This window comes from Embiotoca jacksoni, unplaced genomic scaffold (genome assembly GCF_022577435.1).
Source record: "Embiotoca jacksoni isolate LCO1_2020_lvr unplaced genomic scaffold, fEmbJac1.0.p SCAF_11, whole genome shotgun sequence".
In the NCBI taxonomy this organism is placed as follows: domain Eukaryota; kingdom Metazoa; phylum Chordata; class Actinopteri; family Embiotocidae; genus Embiotoca; species Embiotoca jacksoni.
In genome coordinates this window covers 18,713,066-18,735,584 of record NW_027185241.1, presented here as the reverse complement: position 1 = coordinate 18,735,584, position 22,519 = coordinate 18,713,066, and the positions used below count along the sequence as shown (strand labels likewise).

Genomic DNA, 22,519 nt, shown 5'->3' with positions numbered 1-22,519 from the left:
ATCTCATCAACTTTGATTTCAGCCCCGTTTTAACAAAAGTATCAATCACTACGTCAACAACTCTGTACGTCATGATTTTTGTCAATAAAAGTTATAGGGCAGAAAAAACATTTGATTGTATAAAACATTTTATACAGTGAAAATTAAACTATAGCCTAATAAAAAATAACAGTTAAAAATTAGCACTATGACAAAATGTTTTCATTTTTTTGTCCCAAAAAATATTATCAATGTTCAAGATGGATGAAATGGCAAATGACTTAATTAGTGTTTTAATGCAAATTCTCATTCAGCATCTCTGGAATCACAATGCAGTTTCCTCTGCCGCCTAACACGGCTCACGCTCAGTGGATTTATCTGTTTGTTGTCCTGCCGTTATCACTTATGTTACATGACATTATTGGGTATTGATAGAAACAGATCTTTGAACTAAAATTACTCTTTGAATCACACCGACAATTAGACAAGAAGCAGCAACAAAACAACGGAGCAACGGACATGCATCACATTTATGAAAAGGAAAGCTCATGTAACATCATCGGTTGATGTGGATATACCGCTAAAGTTCATTTCATGTTAATGTCAGAAGAAAAGAATTCCAGGATTAATAATGGCGCTCTGTCTAAATTATGTTCAGGATATAGAAATATGGTTATGTAGGTTCTGTTGACTACAACTAACAAAAAATGTATTTGACTAAATCAAATTAACATTTTCATCAAAACACTGAAACAATATCTGATGCCAGAATTAACTCATGCTCTGGAAATAATCAATCAACAGTAATACGCTAAGCAATTACAGAAGTTAAGACAAAAATAATATAAACAATATGTAATTAATCGTTAAAAATAAAAATAAGCAAAAAAAATTATTCAAATAAAAAACAATTTACAAACCTGATTAAAAGCGAAGTTAAAAAAAAAAAAAAAAATATATATATATATATATATATATATATTATTTATTTTTTTGCTGGTCCACAGTTTTGAATCATAACTGGAGCAGAAAGAGTCCATCCACTGTAAAGCAACACACTTCTGGGTTTTTCTACCAGTTCAGATGAGATATAATATTAATAAGTGATTTGCAGGGAGGTGAATTTTGTGACCTTCCAAACTAGCAAGGCGAGCTGCTTCCCCACATTTTCTTTGTGTCAAGCGAAGCGAACCTGCAGCTGCTTGTAGTTTCATAATTAATTGACCATCACATAGTTTTCACAAGTAGTGATGTTTAAATTCTCCACTGACTGCCGGGACTTTTGGTGAACAAGAGGGACAACCACGAATAGAGGAAACGTGGTTCCTTCTGTTCAGTGTCCTCGAGAAGTTCTCTGGATTGCTTTGTTAAAACACCGGAGAACGATGCTGTTCGTCAAACACAAAGATAACATGTTTTTGGGTTCGATGGTAAAAAGCATGAAAAAAACACTAAATTTAAGAAACACTATTTTTTTTATCACCGCAGACATCAAGGTGAATAATAATATTTACACAAAATCATCTGTATTAATGGACACGCTGTGTTTGAACCATGTGGTATGAGTACACTCAGCTCACTGTAATTGTTAAATACTTTTCGTAAGCCCAACAAAATCAACTTGTGCCCATCAAAACCAGCACAATGAGCCCACAGACGAGTGCAGCAGTCATACGACTTTTTTTTTTTTTTTTTCTGCTGCAGAAAGCTGCTTTGTTGACAGGCTCCCTTGCTGAATCTAGGTTGGCAACAAAAGATGTCTTTCATCCCCAGTGGCTGCGGTGCTATCTGCAGGAGGCTGCAACCTTCCCTTATCGAGCTCCAGATAAAGCACTTTGTCATTCAACAGTTTACCACTACCAAAGCCAGACGATCCGAGGCTTCTTCCTCTCAGATGGAGAGCTGTTTGAGATGCAGGGCAGCACAGAGCCGGGTACTATCCCAGTCAGGCAGGCTTAGCTTCTCCTTCTACAACTGGAATGAGGAGAAGAGATAATGTATCATTTAGTTATTTTTCTCCGCTGGCAATTTTAGATGGTTCCCTACATTTATTCTGTTTTTAGGTGCTGGACATTTTTGGACCGATGAGCTGTTAACTTTTGTCCGCTTGATTGGGGTCTTGAAAATTGAGTTTATATTTCTTAACTTCAAAGAAGAATTGCTACTACTTTTTATCCATTGACTTTATATCAAAGTGAACGTAGCTTCAGGGTCTGAAAAATTAGGCTGATGTCTTAAGCTGCAATACCACAGAGTGCCACTAGAGGTTAACTCCAAAAAGCCTCCGGCTCCATAGACTCCCATTCAACTTCTCATGAAATTCAAGTCAATAAAATAATTTCGGTGTTGTGAGCTAAAGTCAAGGTGATGGACAGAATCTGAACTGGAGGCTTCATAACGGCCGTTAACAGACCAACGGGTGACGTCACTGATGGTTGCCGCTCTTTTTAAGCACATTTTGGTAATTTCATTATTGTTAGTTTTAAGCCCCATTCAGAGGACACTAATAATACAGATGGAGGTGGAATATAAAATATGTCCCCTACCATTATTCTGGACAGTATATTAAACTGTGAAACTACAGGTTAGAATCTAAAATAGACAATCAGCAGGACAAACTAAAACAGAATGAGAATAAGCACGAATACAGTCCATAAACCACTGACATTTATGGACCAATGAAAAAAAGAGAATCATAAGATTTGTTTTAGTTTTTCTTCATGTGGTCGTATCTGTACATCCATGGGTTCAATGTAGAACTGCTGATAGCTAATTCGGCTTCTGATGGCACCAGTTTGGCAGAATGTAAACAAACATTTGAGGCCAACCTCAAAGAGATGCAAAGAGTTGTAAAACGACCTCAGAAATCTGCAGAAAGAGACTCCAAATGAAACTGAAAAAAAGGACGTGGATCAGTTTGGGTGTCTTGCCTCTGTTCAGGAGGGATGGTGGGCCTTAGACATGTCTGTGCCCAGGTTCAGAGCTGAACTTATCCTAAACTTGAAAATATAAATTAACATTAATGCCTTAGAAGAACAAAAAAAATATATATATTTCATTGACTTTCATATTACTGGAGACCAAGAGGTATTTACTGCAGATGTTGCTGAAGTCTTCTTCAGTAAATCCTCCATGGTCACAGCAGAACTGCACACATTATTGTGAGTGTGTAACCCTGCTCTTACTTTTATCAGCTTGATCTTACAAACATATTTTTTTGTATCTATGGCTGCAGATTTCAAACAAGTAGAATTGTTGGAGCCACAAAAATGTGAACCAAGCTGCCCCAAACTGGCCTTCACAATAAGAGCCTGCTCTCGTATTAAGCAGTGTTCTGGTTTAAAGGCATGACAGCAGACAGAAGGTCCAGACCAGGCTGTCTGACTGAACTTCCTTTTCTTATAACTGGAGAGCATTGATGACAGCTGATACGGACATTGATCCACCAACCTTCAAGTTAAAAAAAAAAACTGTTGGGTTGTTAGTAAAAAGTCTTTCTGAGCTGTTGCAGGGTGGGTCAGTGATGATGTCATCCCTCATGAATTTGTCCATGCTCCCTCCCAAATCCTGAGAACAAAAATGGTCTGTAAAATAGCAGAGGATCATAGGACTGTGATTTGTCACATTATCATCAGGACTCATTACACTGGACGGATGACTCTGTGTCCTCCTTACTGTATTAATACTGTTATAGTACAAACCATTGCACAATCGGGAGTGGAATCTGGCAAATTCACGATACGATATGATTCCAATTATTGTTGTCAGGATTAATTTTGAACTTAAATATTTTAGATATGTATTCAGCCATTAACTTGGAAGCGAGTCTTTCTCCGGCAGAAAAATAAAATAACGAAACTAAATAGTTTTCTACGGACCAACATCACAAACCATCTTGGTGAAACGGTAGAGTAGCTGATGTGTGTGCTCGGGTGAAGACTGTTCACGGCCTCAGGATGAGATTTCTCCAGTTCTGTACACGTTGATTTAAACAAATACAGTCAGAAGTGTATTTACGTCTCTGTACTCGTGAAATAAAATATTGTGTAGTTGGAGTTCCAGCTGAAACGTCTGCCGGCTCACCAGCTCTTGTCTGTCAGCTACATCCTGCTCGCAGGGTCTGTCTTGAAAGTTGTGCAGAGGTTGAAACTTCTCTGCTGACACTGAACGGGTGGATCAACAGGACACAAAATCACACTGCTGGCTTTAATGGTTCATTTCACTCGGCTTAACGGACAGTTTTTATTTCATATATTTTATACTTGAGAGTGAACAAGTCGTTTCTTATTGACAGTGAGCAGCATTTGAATGCTGTAACTGTTTAAGTCTGATGTGTAGTCAATTGCAGGCTTTTAAATGTTTAATATTTAAAAAATATATATCACAGAAATGTCACTTTTTGGCATTTTTCATTTTCGCTGATAAAAATGTACCAAAAACAAACAAACTCTCAAACAAAATAGTCGACATAAAGACCTGTGAATCAATCCTGTGTACTGTTACGCTACTAATGTTGATGATTCCAGATATTTTTTCCTTTTTCACTGTATGGTTTGAGGTGGTGATGGTGCAGCCAATGTGACACACAGACTGAGCACCACATTGAATACAGTTTCTGTTAGTAATCTCTCTGTAGTCAGTATTCCATATTTGAGCCTATAATGCAGCTCTGTTGATCACTTCCTGTCTGGCTGTGTTCTGTCTCGGGCCCAGCTCCTCCACACCGATCTATGGCTTCACAGATTTCAGTGTAACGGCAACTAAATTCAGATTGTCTGTCCTCGGAGGCTTTCATGGTGATATAAAGTGACGGAAGCAGTTGTTGTGTGAAAAATGAAAAAAGTAAATGAGTCAGAAGTTCAAACCCTGCAGAGCTTCACACCTCTGGACACCTGCTGCTAGTTTTACTAACAGTTAGAGATATTGTTGATTCAGCAACCTCAAAGTGGATTTTAGATGCTGTTGATAATCTGACAAGAACACAGAATCCTTAACAGGCTATTGTACTATATGGTATAATACTGTATAGTGTAGTATTGTATAGTATATAATGATGAGGGCTAGTGAGGCGCTATATTACTGTCCAAGCAAATCTTGGAACTCTTTAATGAAGAAATGAACATTTGTTAAGAGACTCCTATTCACTCTAATTTCTGTCCACAAGCTTCTGTCCTTCTGGTATGTGCAGTATGTGTTGGCTATCAGATATTATCCAAATGTTGGTTTGCGTCACTGACAGATTAGAAGAAGAATAAAGAGCAGCAGGGTTTTAATGTTGAACTTTACGATACATGGATGTGTCTGAGGATTTGGAGGCCTTTTTTTTTTAACAACCTGTAGGAGACTCATTGCCATCTGCTGGCCGAGCTGAGCCTCAATGCTGTCGACACGTTGCTGTCAGTATGTCATCACTTACAGCATTAACAACACACAGCAGCCCTTTACATTGGTCTCATGTACAGCAGCTCTTACCGTCCCCTCAGCACCCCTCCTTACAGTGACGCTCCTCTAAACCCCAGCATGTGGTTTGGTTGGCATCATCGCCCCTCAGCCGAGTATCCTCCTTTACTTAACTGTAAAAAGCTGCGCTTCTATGTTAAGTTTCGAGTCAAGCCAAGGTCAATCCAGCTTTAGGAGTCGCACTCCTGCAGCAGCAGCCGCTCGGAGACTCTGGCACATTGTGCAGGTTCAAGACAGTATAATGTGAGCGTTAATCTGAGGGCCTGGAGCAGTGTGCTTAGTGATGAATGGGGATTACAGCGCTTCTTTAAATTCTGCTGCAGCCCTGTCTGTTTCATGCATGCGTGTTGTATCATTCTGCTGATTTGCATTGCAATGCACAAAGCTGCGGTTTATCCCTCACAGCGAGCAAACAGACGCCTGACGAGCTGTTTGACCACCGCTATGAAAAAGTCTCATCTCCTCGGGCGAACCTATTGTTTTATGAATTAGTCCTAAATTAATTGCACGGCTGGGCTCGAGAGACAAAATGTTTTCCAATAAGCAGTCTCATTTCTAATTTGCTGTGCCTTAGTGTCTGTATTGATCTGCAGGGGCCCAGAGGTGGCGGCCAATGTGAAGTGCACCGCAGAATAACAATGACAGAGTGATGCAGGGGCAGCGTGGAGCCTCTCTTTCTTCCTGGAGCGAAGCCAGAGGCATCGACAGGATCCTAAATCCTCATGCACACAGTGGGAGAGAAAGACGGCACGCAGATGCTCTGTCCGAGTTCAAGGGGAATTTAGGCCTGGCATGGGTGTGAATATCACAGAACATTTGTCCACATGCACAAGCACAAACACGCACAGACACGGAAACCCATATAAACAGCTGGAGTGCAGAGAACAGCAGCTGTGTGCCTCGTCCTCTCTAGGTCATTCAGCTCTCCGTCATGGCCAGCGTTAAGTGGATATGGTGCTTCTGCGGGATTATTCGCTTCTGCTCCTGTCAATCGATTGGCACTTTTCTCCGAGAGGTAGGTGTTTGGTTTGTTTAGTTTCTTTAGTTTCTTTTCTCTGAAGGGAGGATTGAAGGTTAGCAACAGGCCTCAACAGTCCTCCCTGCATTCTCTGTGGCTTCGTTTACACACTCGGTGAAGAAATGTGTTTCGCAACATGTGTGTCTGTTCCCGTGCAGCCAATTATAACACGTAGGCAGCATGAGCTGAGTCAACTGTGCTGAAACTCACCTGAGTTTCAGCACAGTTGACTCGTTTGAATAACCACCTGAGGCGCACGCTGACACTCTGATCTCACTCTGCACTCTTCCAGTTCAGGTTCAACTTCTGGAATAACATCCAGCTTCTCTGCAGTTTGTGTGTCTGCTGACACAAAACTGATCTTAAATCAGTGAAGACCTTCCTGTAACTGTAAGTTTGACTGTACAGCGGCAATCAGTGTTTCACGTTTTTTGATGGGTTTTTTTTAATCTGAATTCCCATCATGCAGTTCCTCTGAGGGAGCTTCAAAGCATTAAAATAATGTCATTAAGAATGGCAGATAAATTCACTCTATGAATCCCTACTTATATAGATATTAGGCCTCAGAGAGGTATGTTCAGGCTTGATTGACACGCCTGGTCTGGACTGATTGACAAGGTGTTTGGATGTGGCAGTGAACCGGAGTTGGATGCATGTTTTTATGACTCAGTTGTGTGTAGTAATAACTGTTATTTTGTCCTCATTTGTTGGTGGAGAAGGCGCTAACTTATTTCTGTTTGTTAGCTTGTTTTAATCAGGTTTGGGTTCACTGTAATTATTCTATAATTAATTAATCTCAGAGGATTCTGATGTGCAGTTTATTTCAGGAAGTAAATGTGTGTTTATTTTATTCGTGGTTTCCTATTTTCATGCACTTTATATTTAATTTCAACGTTCAGCAGAACGTGTGCAATGCTTCCTGCCCAATATCTATTTTATTCCTGACGCAGCATACGTTAGCTCTGAGCTCCAATCGGGTTTAAGCATCAGTCCCCTGACTTACATCACTTCTCATGTTTGGAAGAGATTCCACCATAAAGCCAATAATAATAATCCTTATGCTTCTATTCGGCTCCAATGCAAACCAATTAGTGATGTCACCGTCTACATCCATCTTTACTTACAGTCTGTATTTTTTCAATTTGTGCTTAAAACTCTGGGAATGCAAATAATTGAACAAACCTTAAATTCAATAAAATTAACAAAAAAGAGAAGAAGTGATGACACATGAAGCATGTGACTTCAATGTCGTTTCGTCACCACTGAAGAGACATAGATGAAAACATCAGATATGTGAAGCGATTAGGAAACTTCCCTTTCTTACATTAGTATATAAAACTAACAGAAATGTTGTGTTTCATTATGTTTTCCTCTATACAGTTTGAGGTTTGACTGCAGTTCTTTTAATTACATCATCATGTTTCACCCTCCTCTTCTGCAGTAGTTTAATACCTGACTGGAGAATTCACACCACCAGCTGTTTAACTTGACTGATAATGTAACCAATTTGTCTTGTGATTCAGCAACTCTGTTCATGTTTGGATCTTTAGCAGAACAAGCTGTAGTTCCTGTTTAAAGCTCTGGTTATGTTGCATGTGTTTGGACCCACCGGTGGATTTCACAGGCTAAAATAATGTTTTAATATGTCGGTCAGAGAAATTCATCAGTTATTTGAGGTCATGGATGTGGATCAGGAGTTGGCCTCGAGGATCATGCGACTCAGCTGAATCCTATTATCAGGCTGACGTAGCTCTGTGACAGCAGAACAGAATCCACCGACCCAGCTGTGCTTCACCGCTCTGTCATTCATTTGATTTTAAAAAGATGCAACGTTACTTATTTGTCACTGGAACATGAGTTTCTGGCGCGAGGTGAAAATACATTCCATGTCCAGATCCCTTGATTTTTGATGCTGTAATATTTGTGGTTTTTACAGTGTGATTGTAGATTTGGGAGGAACATTGCAGCGATAGTTAACTTTTATAAAACACTGAAATTTACATTTAGACCAAAACTATGATTTGAGAAAGAAACAATTGAGAAGTCCACTAGCAGTTGATTTAAAGCTTCATTTGGTTTACATCAGTTTTAGGGCTAGCTCCACAGTCTGTTTTCATGCTCACCTGTTTCTCCTCGTCATCTTCACGTGATATGCAGCCAGACACAGGAAGCTTCTTTCTTTCAGAATGGACTCGTCCTCAGACTCTTTCAGTGTGTGAGCTTTACCTTCCACCATGCTGGGTCTATCGTAAGTTGAGTAAATAGATAGAATTTCATTGAAAAGCTAAGGTATAGATAGAAGCGTGAAGGATGTGAGTCTTTGGCGATTAGACCCCATTGTGATGGCATCAATTTTAAGGGGGGAGAGTGGCTACAGGGGGAAAAAAAACCACTCCCTTGGGGTTTAGTCACTGGTGGTAGTGGAAATGGAATGAAAATACATTTTATATAATATAGAGAAAAAAAAAAAAAAATCTGGAAATTGCCACGAGCAACCTGGAAGGAAAAAAAACTCCCTTTTACGAGAAGAAACCTCCGACAGAACCAGGCTCGGAGGTATCTGCCTCAACCGGGTGGGGAGAGCAGAGAGAAGGAAGACGCAACAATAAGCATTGGGTAGGTTTGGTGGTGCCGTTGACCGCTGGGTATGAAGACTCGAGGTGGAGGAGGGTCGCAGTGGGTCACCCAGACTTGACGGTTGATGTGGAAAAGAGAAGTTTGACAGCAATGGGGGGTGATTGGCCGATTGAGATGGTGCCGAAGTTTGATAGGTAGGTTTACCCAAAACGCCCAGTCAGGTGATTAGAAGAAGTGGCGAGAATGAACCAAGGAAGTATGAAGCATAAAGACGGTTTTCCTGATTGAACTTGCGCTTTTAGCTCCATTACAAATGAAAAGATGTCACACAGTTTGTCAATTTTGTGGAATAATTATTTGTTATCATGCGGAGGAATTTTACCGGTAGGTCGTAGGCAATATGATACGGCACTGCTTTTATCCTGCAGGGAATATTTTTCTTTCTTTGGAACCTCATGAACTTCCTCCTTTTACAAGTGAGCTGAGTGTGTATAGTGCGAAATAGACACGCTGGTCAACTTCAGCAAAACGTGAAATAGACACGCTTTGGTCTCTCTAGGCGTGTCAGTTTCACAATTTGCTGTAGTGGATGAAAATTAAACCGACTGCATTCATGCAGCCATGTGATTTATTGGAAAATGAAACTTTTAGGTTAAACACATGGTTGGGGTTAGGAAACAAACCTCTGCCTCACGCTGGCAGTCTCTGATTCATGCAACCAAGCCATCCCTCCTGCGTTCTTATACTGCCGTATAATGTTCTTTGTACTTGGTCACATGATCCTTCATTACTTTTCTTTTACATGCCTGTAAGATTCACGCTTACAAAATGTGAAACTGTCACGCCTGGGGAGGCCAAAGCGTGGCTATCTCACGTTTGGCTGTAGTGGACCGGTGTGTCCATTTTACGCTTTGCCGTGATACCGAGTTGGTATTTCAGACCCTGTTTTGGCTCCATGTGGACCATAACATCTCTATCTAGCTCAGACTGTTTGTTGTCTCTCTGCCCTGCCTCACCTCCTACCCTTACCCCTGATAGACCCCCCGCCCACTGATCCACCCCCTCCCCCTACCACTCCCCTGACCTGTATACAGTACGTGTGTGTGTGTGTGTGTGTGTGTGTGTGTGTGTGTGTGTGTGTGTGTGTGTGTGTGTGTGTGTGTGTGTTTATCTGCTTCTGAAGGCTGATTTGTGTGCAACACTGAATAATGAATGACCCAAAGGCTTTTTCCCCTCCTGCTACTACTCTGCAACTCCGCTGCACACATCTAACCTGAATGTGTATATTTGTGTGAATGTGTGTGTGTGTGTATGTTTACAGGCTTAAATCCTGTTAAAATGCAAATAACCTGGTCGGCAGTTTGTGTGGTTTTAACTGATTGCGGTCTGCAGTTCGTTGGAAATCGACTCTGGTTTAGATCCAATCTGAGAAATGTTATTGTGGATTTCACACCTTCCTGCCTCACTACCACACAATAGACACAATGTGGTTCCTGTAGCAACAAGCCTGTCAGTCAAGGTCATCCATGACAAGAGAGAAAGACGGAGCAGGAAAAAAAAAATTGTGTGTGTGTGTGTGTGTGTGTGTGTGTGTGTGTGTGTCGGTGGGGAATGATGAGGGAACAAAGGAAAAGTGTGTGCTATCTGATGATTTGTATTTTGCAGTGCGATGGAGCATGACATGATTTTGTAGGCAGCTTCTTCCCCAGCGGCCGCTGACAGGAATGATGGATTTAAGAAACAGGTTATGGAGGTTTACTCACTAAAAATGCTCTTTGGGACGCACACTGCTGCTTCACCACTCCTACAACCAGTCGTGTTTGAAATGATTACCAGTGAGTCAGTGATTTTAAGCAGTCGTTCCTGTGGTGCTCTTGAAGTCTCACTTTCACACACATTATTTATTGGTGCATTTATCCGTCTCCACCTAGTGGTTGCTAAGATAAATTACATTGTCTTCTGTTTGTAGTGTTACTCAAGCGGCAACCAGCAGTGACGTCACCCGTTGGTTTGTGAACGTTATGAAGCCTCCAGTTCAGATTCTATCTGTCACCATCTTGCTAGTTCGGAGCGGTTTGGAGCAGGAAGTGACCATATTTGGACGAGCTGGGGGAGGAGCGAGCGGTGGATCTGACTGATCTGATTGGAAACCCGACGATACTAAGTCCCGCCCACCGATAGCTGTAACCTGACTGCATCACAGGTCTGTCACACGCCCCCAAAAACACAGGTTTTTGAAGTTTAGTGGCACTTGCTGGTATTGCAGCTTAAGGCACTTCTGCATCTGCCTCATTTTTTAGAGCCAGAAGCTACGTCCACTTTTATATACAGTCTGTGGTGTTACTGCACCGGAAAGGTTCCCTGTTTAACCTCCATAAACAGATATCGGCATTTGAATGCAGAATCTGTAGGTATTGTGACATGAGTTTGGTTCTGGTTTCCGCCTGCTGTTCACTCGTAGTAGAACTGACCAATCACGTTTGAGTGTGCTTTTGTTGGATGATGCAGGTAAACAGTCAGTTTGGAAACCAAAAGAGGTTGAAGGCATTGGCCGAAATAGAATCTCATCAGCTTTTGTGTGACAAAATTTAGTTTTTATTGGCCGCACCTGAACCTCCTGAGGAATATTGCCCGTTGCCCCGAGAGGATATGTTATTATCAGACAGATAGCTGATGGACTCTGAGATTGGTAATAAACATACTGAGGAGTTGTGTTGTGGTGATGGCAACACGACCAAGTTTATATCATGACCACCTGCTTAATATGCTGTAACCCTTTTCGTGGCACTAAAACACCTCCGACCCACCGGACTCTACAAGACCTCAAAATACATTACAGCAAATTCTTTAAAGGTTCACTGTGTAGTATTTAGTGCAGAAACAAAATATGCTTTGCATAGAAAAAACAATCTGCAGTCAATATCAATATTCTAAAAAGGTTAAAATACAGATGGATAAATGCATTTTCAGGAACCTGACGACATTATATATTCATTTTTTGTGCTCATGTGCCATATCCCTGTAATTTTAAATGTTTTTAATAGAGAATGGTCCCATTTGTTATTTAAACGGCATATTAAATATGGAAGCAGAGTGGGTGTTACATAAGAACTGAGTCTGTAAAAAGATTGTCTGTTCATTAAAATGTATACGAGAGCTGCAGTGATGGAATATGAATGAAACAGGCTGCACTGTCGGGAATCCAGTGAACAAAACTTCAGAGCAGTTAATATAATTTACTGTAAGTAGCATCAGTTTCTTCAGTATATCATAATCAGACGCTGTTTGTTTAAATGCATGTTTTAAAGCCACACTGGGCGACCAAACCCGCTGCTCTCTACAACGTCTTATTTCAGTATTAAATGGAATATTTATTTCAAAAACAAATTCATCCATTTATATGAAGGCAATGCTGTGATCCTCTGAGCTCGACCTGCGGAGCAAGAGGAATAGGTTACCATGGTGATGCCTCGTGGGTATCATGAGGCAGGACCGAGGTCAATAGTTCGCTGCTCCCATTGTCACTTACATATATACTGTAATAGGAGGAACAAAACAGAGACACTGCAGGTACATTTATGATGGACAACATAAAAATGTAAGAGTAACTAAAACTGGTGAGAACCTCTGAGGAAAATAGGAAACATCCTGATGGGATATGGAAATGGAACAGAAAAAAAAAACTGTTTTTGTTACATTTACTGTTTTTTGTTGTTGTTGTTGTTGTTGTACAGAAAACTCAACAACTCATAACACGTACGCAAAAGACATTTCAAGTTTTTTACTCAACAATAGGTATATATGCAATCAAAACACAAAACTTAACAAGAAATTCTTATCTAAGACAAATTGATACAAAACGCAGCATCTAAAAAAAGGAGCCATGGATCATTTGTGGCTCCAAGACTAAGACTCTTTAAAAACTGTTTCAGTTTGAGTTTAAAATGATAAAAATATATATACACAGTCACTCCCCATATATATTTTTTAACCTGAGGATTCATGGTATCTGGCGCTAAGATGTTATCAGCAGATCCTTTAAAGTTATTTCAGCTCATCTCCTGTGACTCTCCTTGGATAACGATCAGTAGGTGCTCAACTCTGCTGACAGTGAGCACATATCGCAATATCAGAGATGCTACAAAATTAGTGGGGCATTATGTTGACGACCAGAACTGACTTACTGTCTCGTATACCCCAGACTTTAACCTGCACCACTGTTACAAGATGTTCATGTTTTTGCTTCTTATTTTTGTACTTTGTTTTTTCTCACCAGTTTGAATATTTTGCGGCGAGGCCTTCCATTTCGGTGGTCATGTGACAGAACATCCTTCTTTGAATTTTTGAGACACTGAAACAGATTATGTGGTTTTAATGTTTTTATTTAGAATATTTGCCGTGAATCATTGGCCTGAAGCGGCTGGAAGCTTATGGAGAGCTGAAGACTCTTTGTGAAGAAATTATTGCTCTTTGTTTTCATTTCTGGAATAATGCCACATTCTCCATCTATTAAAAAAATATTATTTTCCTCCCAGAATGAGATTTTGTCTGAAGATGAGGGTTTAATGAAGTTATCTGTCTGTTTCTTACGCTACCCATCTTATCTCAGCATCTCATAATGACAGTGAATGCTTTTGGCCAGCCAGACACCCAGGTGTCACATTTCATCTGAGGTGCTGTAGCCCAGTAACCAACACAGCTCATCTTCACTTAGCCTAGCTCAGCTCAGCTTCACACACACGTTCACGTCGCGGCTGCATCACCACTAGCTGCTGCTGCTGGAGACACTGCTTGCTTCCTTAAACTCCTCTGGGCTGTACCATCTCCGAGCAGAGTGGGGGTCCTCTAGGGTTTCAGGATGTCCTCGCAGGCAGCCTTTTTCTCTCCCATCTTCTGCATCGCACCCATCGCTCACCCCCCTCCACCTCCGCCCCCGTCCCTCATGAGCCACGAGCTCACAGCCTCTCGGGGCAGCCGGCCAGAAACAACGCAGCCTCCTAATATCCTCCGCCGCCTCCGATTTCACTCCCCCCTCTGCTCGTAGTACAATCTCATCATTTCCAGCTTGCAAAGGGAGCGGATGGGAGAGAGATAGATAGAGAGAGAAAGGAAGAGAGAGAGAGAGAGAGAGAGAGCGAGAGAGGGAGGGAGGGAGGGAGATGTTTTGAGCTGTTTGCAGGGAGAGAGCTTGGCCTGAATGCGTTCTGTCTGCTCTTCAGAGGCATCCAGGTGAGCTGTTTCCTCCTGGAAGGTAAGAGGAAGACTGAGATTGGTGCTTATTTTGTCCTGCATCCCTTCTCCTCCCCGACTCCCCCCTTTCTTCCTCCCTTTCTTTGGAGACATCCCTTCTGTTAGCGTGTGTGCGTGTGTGTGGATGAGCGTGAATAGTATTCCCCAGACATGCCACACACACGTCATACTGTACGAGGCGATGTGAAGATGTGCAGGCATGTTGGCAAATGTGCGTTTCTGGGGCAGATGTTGATTGGAATTTTGTGCGTGCAGGTTATATGGACGTGTGTGTGTGTGTGTGTGTGTGTGTGTGTTTGTTTAAACGGGGGGGATGATGGCTTCTTATGCTAACGTGACAGCCTGAAAGTGGCTGATCCACCTGAGTGTCAGTGCGTCTCCATGGGGAGGATGTGACGAGAGACTCTGGGATGGAAAGGAAGTAGCGGGAAGAAGGACAAAGCAGGTTTTGTGTGTCTGTGTATGTGTGTGTGTCTGCAACAAAGTCTGAATGTTGCCTTCTGACTGAAACAACATCAGCCCCCCTTAACACCCCCCCCCCCCCCCCCCCCCTCCCACACTACCACCACCACCACCACTGTCAGCCCCACTGTGCTAATAGGTAGTATTTCCGTTGTGGTGGTGAAATGGGTGCTGATGTGTCCCGGTCTAATGGACGGGATGCTCCGCTGCAGCATTTTTCTGCTCACTCTACAATATGTCGTCCCACTTCAGGCGAATTTTGCAGCCCGCTTCTCTTTTTCCGAGCCCAGAGGGATGGAATTTGGGCACTGTGGGGAGGACGAGGGAGAGACACGGAGACAGGCCATTTACCATCTGTGGCAGCGTCTTGTGGACGCGCAGCGAGGCTTTCTGCAGGGCCGTATGCAGATCCTCAGGAAGACAGCAGGCCAAGCTGTGAGGAAGAACAGAGAGAGAGTAATGAAGCAGGGGTGAAACGAGAGGAGGGGAAAAGCAGTATCAGGGTGTCATGTGTTCGAGAGAGGATAAGTGTTGTCAGCATACAGAGCCAAGTCTAGAATAGTGTCCTCTTAATGGATACACGAGGAAGGCTTTTCAAATCCAAAGCTTGCTTCAGTAAATGCCAAAAATAAACCAAAGTAAAGGTCCCGTCCTCTGTGTTTAGACTCGGTTCTACAGGCACATCGGTAGCCTTGAAACTCCTGCCCACAATGTTCACTTTTCTCACTGCGGCCAGGCAAGAAGCAGCGAGTATTTCTGTGGAACCGATATTATTTTAAGATGGCTTTACAACAGTTGTCACGATTCTTCCCCCAAGGGCGAAGTGTATAAAGTGTTGGCCACAGGCATCAGTCTTTATATCTCCTCTGAATGGCAGCACTGGAAGGTGGGTCGTCATACTTGCTGAGCTCCCTTCAAGAACTCTGTGTATTTTGTGTGCCTTTGCAGTATTGATAGATGAATCATATCAATAGGAATAAGGGGACATACTTATGGACGGTTTCTCCAAGAAGGCATTTGTGATTTCTGAAAACAAAGTAGTTGTCTAAAGGATAAATGCTGGCTACTTTCTCTCCTCTGTACGCCTGCGCACTTGCTAATTGAAGTGATTGTGATGTCACATTGCGTGTTTAGGAGGGTATCATTCAGATTTCAGATGCTGTTTGATAGTCTGCCAAACACTGAGTCTGAAGCCTACTGAGGTATTTCCTGTGTCTGTCAACATGAGCCCTTCATACACCTGACTGGAGGAACACGGTATCTTACCGTTGAGCTTGAAAACAGTGGTTTTCTGGAAAATGACTTCAAAGCTGTTCCACAAAAGCATGTCAGTACATTGAGGCAAGAAAATGCACGTTTTATTTCATAGAAAGATTATGTTGCACCTTCTGCAGGGAGTCCTGGTCAGTGTAAAACAAAAACCCTGTGGCTTGTGGAAAGCTTTGTTCCCTGAGTAAGCAGCTCCGTGGGCTACCAGTAACAAAATGTGGAAGTGTTTATTCATGTTTAAAACAAAGTTATGTGGCTGAGTCTTCTCAGTTGAACAGGGCCTCTTGTCTACCTACGATCCCTCATCGCAGTAGAGATATGGTACGACTATTTGACCCGTGGTCAGTTAAACCAGGGAGGTTGGGAGCCACTGATCTGACACTAACCATTGTTGAGGAATTGCTCAGGTTTGGAGCTCCATGCTGAATCTGTTGCAGTGGGTATTTTCCAGACTGTAATCAAATAGTGATTATCGTGAACTGATCTCTGGGAGGAAGGCTTCGTGAGGCTGTAAACAAACAGGAAATGGTTGAAAGCACAGATTATCTTCCTCTGTGGTTGTAGCCCCACTTAGTTTTAAGTACTATTCCCTACTTAAAACACTTAAAGCATGTTGTGATGTGGAGACTTTACTACCAATAACTGTGCATTAAATATATCCGGAGTGTCAGACCTGTTTGTGCTGACTTCTGGAGAGAAAGGTCAGGACAGAGAGCATCACTGACCAACACACAGGCCTCTGAAACACACGGTGCTTTTATTCAGATGCAAATCCCCAGAGATGCAGTCAGTGGCATGTGGTGCGATTCATATCAAGTGGCTACCAAATTAAGGTGTTTGCTTAAGTGGCACTTGTCCTAATGAGTCAACAGTGAATGCCCAATTAGACCTGAAATCCACATCCATTAATGCCTTTTTGTTAGGCTGATTTCATGCGGTGATACAGAGACATGGAACTGGTCTTTAAATTTCTGTTTCACTACACAGCATGGCATACTAATGGTTTCCACAGCAGGTTTCCATTTTTAACCATGCTAAAAGTGTGGCTCTATGCCCAGCACCGTCACTGGTTCTACCACTTCAGTCCAACAATTGGATGTCATAGACGTTTGTACAAAAGATAGATCACAATGTTTTCTTCTCCAGTTCATCTGGTGGATGAACTGGATCCTTCACTCCATGAACAATCCTTTAACACATTATTCCAGTGATATAGTTAGAAAATGTGGGGTAAGCCTTTGTGTTGTCTGGAGTTGGAACTTACAAGTGGTATTCAAGCCAAGAGTGACCTGTTTTCAGTGTATTTCTCTCTGCAGAAGTTGAAGACTCTGTCCCATCTCTGATGCATCACTATCAGCTCATTGTCCACGATATGAGACAATTAGACGGGGAGGAAAAACTGTTACTTTACTCACCAATTTGGAGGTCTCTCCCAAATAATCCAGCTATGTAACTATCTATTCATGAAATGAAATTGCACTTTTGAGGATCATTAAGAACGTTAATGTAGCATTAAATAACTTAACAGGGCGTGCAACAGAAGTATTCCTGTCATAAGCCAGATCAGCACATTCCAACGATGTACCAAAAATCACCAATTCATCAAAATGACTCTTCAGGATGTTATCCATGAAATAACACTTAACTCTTACTGATGAATAAATTCATAATCAACTTAAAAACGGCATGAAAAGGTAGCCGACGAGCCTTACGTTACTTCTTCTTCTTCTTTTGAGTTATTGGTGGATCACCAACCTACTTTAAAGCCACATACTGCCACCTACTCTATCACAATGTGTATATTTATTGCAGTAGATTGTCTGAATACTCGGCTGAAATACTGCAGAAATAAATCATGTCAGGCACGACAACACCACAACCTTTGACTGATGCGGCACTGTAGTTTGAAACAGCTTTGAAATAAACACAGTATCAAATCAAACTTAAGTGGTGAGAACTCATTCTGATGCTTTTCCAGCTTAATGGTGTATCCAGAAGCTGTAATGAATCTTCAGAGCAGCACTTGTCTTGAGGGAGACGGAATGAGAAAATTGGCACCAGCACTTCTGCATTATAATAAAGTGAAAAGTTGCTCTGCTTATTGAAGTATTTTCATTCTCATGCGGTGCTCTCCTGGCTCTGGTTTCACAACCTTATATGACAATGGTGGAAGATGAGTGACAGTAGAGGCTGCCAGGGCCGGTAAGGAGAGAAGTCGGAGGGATGTAGGGTGAGGCAAGGAGCTGTCCACGTCACCGCCATTCTCCTGAGTGACTGTGCGCTCTCCTCAAGCCGGAACTGCTGGGAAGCCGGCCAGTTTAGTCATTTATATGTCTGCACTTTCTATTCTCCAGCATCCCAATCAAAGGCAATGCCTGGCCATAACAATCAGGGGGTGGAAGGCCTGGCTGAGTGACCAGAACACTATTCCAGGACATTTACTGGTCCACAGAACCCTCCTTGGCTCTGGGAGAACAGAGCGGTTGGCACTGGTCACTGGGTTTGAACTGTGCAGCTTCTCTCGAACTCGAGATAAGGGGCCCTATTCTTGTGCAAAGTTGGTTTAGGCGCAGATTCAGGCGCATTTGCGTTTTGGTACAGTGCAATGGGCTTTTTTCTGTGCTTGTGGCCAGTTGCTATTTTCATGGTTCAACATACGCCGCTCCGGATGGAACATCGTAACGAGTGGTGTGTTGGTAAAGATGCGCCCATACGTTGTCATTGTGGTGTCAACTTTAAGGTGAAATTGTGCTTGTGCCTCTACCAGTTCAAACGAGGTCCAAGGTGCTATCCAAACCCCCCAGACAGGTCCTTAGGATATCCTATGTATTTAATCTGACTTTCATAAATAATTCAAACACGATTTTTTGAATGCAACCTTTTAATTCGGTCAATCATAAATAATTTAGTTGACTGTTGTCTATTGAATTGAATGCGAATCAGACTGCTTGAGTGCGTCATGACGCAGCAGCCAATCTCAGCCATGAAATACAAAAGGCACTCAGGTTAACTACAAATGAATTGCGATTAAGTTACTCACAAAGAGGTAACAATTCTGAAGCCTTTTCTCCTATTCATCTGGTTTAGTAATCTAGCCAGCTATGTAACGCCACAGAATGTGAGACTATGTCATTTATGGACAAAGTATTCGGGCAACATGTGCAGGGCAGCTAAGGGTATTAAATTAATGATTGGAAAGTAAATTATTTACACTGAAAGCTCCCGATGCAGTTTATATATGTTGTTAATAAATGAATTTCTTTGGGCGCTTCAAGTGTGGGTAATTTACTTCTGCACACTCCTCAACATTGTTTCCGCACCTCATTTCACTATACTGGATAAGTGTTTTTGTTCACTTTGACATTTAATTAAAGCCAATGTTTGTCGTCTATTCGATGCAGATTCTTTAACGCACGCAATTAGATACTGCATGAAAAATGCGAAGTATTCACTCAAATCTTTTAGAATATATTTGGTATTATCCGTGTTGATCTTATCATATCTGTCAATATTAAATTTACAACATTTTTTTTATATAGTGTTGTATATAAGTGACTGCTAGTCAAATCGAGAGTCTCTTGAAAACAGCGAATTTGCAGAATATCACAGCATGTCACCACTTGTTTACTTTAATAGATTATTATTTATTTTTTTTCCAAAAAGTTCATGCTGGGAAACCTCATATAACTCTTATCAGACTTAGAATCCTCTCTCAAGTGGACAAGGCAATTATGTAAACTTGACTTGACCTAATTAACACAAGGTGCTTTATGTTTGTTAGATTTTCATTCTCCTTCGGTCCACATTATATCATTCTTAATACACTTTATTATTTTTTTTGATTCTATTGTTCAATTTAGTCATTTGAGTTGTCACCTTTCGTTTGACCTTTCTGCAGTCAAACCATCAAGCAATTCCTCGTGCTTTTAACGGGTCCATACTGTTTTGTTTTTTTTATTTCCTGAAAGATGGTTTCAGCTGTTTCATCGGATCTTTAAACTGAGCTCTTCTATTAGCAGTTTCAAGGAATATATTTACATTTATCCCCTTAAAGTAAATGAATCATTGCTACTTTCAAAATGTCTTTCTTGACCAGATACCTGTGCAGTCTTACAATGATAATTCTCAAGCTTATTGTTGATGTTGGTCCACTGTAAGTGGTCCAGGAAGATGCTTGTCCATAAACATTTCTTCAAGGAGTGATGTCATGAATTCTGTGGGGTTTCTTTTTCCACATCTTCACTCAGGCCAAATCTCTGAGGTTACATCATGCTGAAGTTCTCCAAACTTCCTCTTCCTCTTTGGACCAAATTAAACCAGCAAGTTCACACTGGTTCATCGACCCTAACAGGTGCAACAGATGAGTTCCTTTATTTCCTTGTGCACAGTATATCGGTTGTGATCGAACATCAGTTATGGAAGATAACTAACTGAGTGCAGACGCGGAAGTACCTTAAGTGGCAGCCAAGATAAAAGCTGTTCGAATTCTCTAAATGCCACAGAAAGGTGCTTCACATTTTCCTTTCTTATCTCCTTCAGCTTCGGGTACACTAGAGAGAATACCGTCCCACAATTCCTTGCGGCAGCAACATTTAATGTGACGCATTAGACATTCACAAATGTCTTTTCTCTGAGTTTGTTAAATACCTGCAGCATCAAACAGCAGCTGGATTTATACGAGCGCCATTAAACCAAGAGAGTTGTGCACAGATTGTACAACAGTGGTAACTTTATTAATTACTAAAAATAAATCATCTCCAATATGGAGACAAGATTATATGGTGTTTGTCCTCAAGTGAATCTTAAGGTCCATCACAGCTGTGAGGATAAAAGTAAAAGACTCATGAAAGTTCAAATATTTGTCAAGTTTTTTATAGTGGACATTTTTCTGTTTTACAGTCTCTATGTGGCCTTTTGTTATAGATGACATTATTGTGTGTATGGATATGTTCCAGTAACTACAGAAAACTCGATAATCAATAAAGTAGCCTTACCACCAAAATGTAAGTAACAATGAAAACCGATTATGATACCATAAGTTGCTTTGTTTTAAGAAAAAAAATATATGAGCATCACACATAGACAGTAATTTATACATAATGATTAAAAGGTTATTTCCTAACCCTACACAGACAGCAGATATTTGGGGCCTATTATTGTCTTATGGGTTATATAGTCTACAAGAACACTGGGGAGAATAATCTAAGATGTGCTTTTAGTAGTAATCTTAGTAGTTTAACTAGGCAGACTCATGTCTATACCGTCCGCCTCCTACGTATACGTGTAGTCGGATTGTCTCAGCAACCACGGTTGTCTTCATCATTTCTTCATCACATCTTTCCTTGATCTCGTCACGTTTTCCATCGAGGTCAAGGAAAAGTGGTTCGTGGTTATTTGACTCCAGCTTTTCTTTCTCCAGCAAATTGTAAGGTGTTAATGCCATCATATAGAAAACATCTGATGTTTGTTGCCAAGTTAGAAGAGGAGTTGCATTGTACAAGAAAACTTTAAAATGTACGATATTAGAAGTTTTGTTTACTTCGACCATTATAAATGCAGAACTATTTTTCGTATTAGTGCTCATCCCCAAATAGTTAGAAAGCCATGACTCCTGTCTGGTTTTTACTGCTTACATTTCAAACGTCGGTTTCACGACTCGCTGCTGATCACTACCTTCAGCTGCAGTTTCTCTAATTACCTATAAATTGTGGCTCTAAGGAAATTATTTTAAATGAGTGAAAAACTTCTCCCTGTCTGTCAACACAAACCAGGTTTCACGTGTGGTGTCTGATTATTGCATCCACGTTGCATGTTGCGCCTCGCTCAGCTCACCTTGTCTCAATCCAGGCTCTCAAAGTCTTCTGTTTACCGACATGTTAAGGTCGAGTGTGCCGGTCTCGACAACATATTTATGATGCCGTGTGCTCAGAAATAGAGATCGTTTTTGTCCATTTTAAGGATTCAGCAGCAGCTCCTCTGTGGGATGCAGTGTTCAATCTGGTCTTTCTGGTCAAAATGCGCCACTCGTTAATGATGAGGTGAACAGACGTGACTTATAAATGTTGTCTGCTGTTGAATGCGGAGTCTCTATCTAGGGCATCAGCTGACGGTTGGGATATTTTATTCCACCATGCATGATAATTAAGACTGATCCACAATATCTTAAGGCTGGCTTTCAAAACTATAAAAAGCTGCAGCAGTGAAATACCAAAAAAAGCATTTGCATATTATATTTTGCTGAAGCACTTAATGAGAGTGACTTGCAGAGAGATGTGACATTGGCTTTGATGGGAGGCCAACAGCATTGAAGGATACAGGAAACTAGGTGTGTGTGCCAAAAAGCAAATTATACTTTTTCATGACAAAAATGACCTCAACAATATATTAAAACTTACAAATGAATACGTCTTATTCACGGGTACTTGTTAGTCAAGGTTAATGGCAAAGACCAAGATATGTGTAAACTTATCCTGCTTATGTAGGTGGTCTGAATGGAAATGCTTG

General features: G+C 41.3%; 1 protein-coding gene across 3 annotated transcripts in view; it reads left to right on the top strand.

The window, feature by feature from the left end:
- cdk14 (cyclin dependent kinase 14) overlaps positions 1–22,519 on the top strand; it is a 207,006-nt gene that overhangs the window by 35,689 nt on the left and 148,798 nt on the right. The window contains exon 1 of one of the 3 annotated variants that reach the window (XM_069143465.1): positions 14,196–14,285. The exons of 1 other annotated variant lie outside the window; for it this stretch is intronic. The gene's annotated coding sequence lies outside the window, so the exon portion shown is untranslated. Of the gene's footprint in view, positions 1–14,195; positions 14,286–22,519 lie in introns of those variants that run through there. One more of the 3 variants, XM_069143468.1, reaches the window with a different exon arrangement.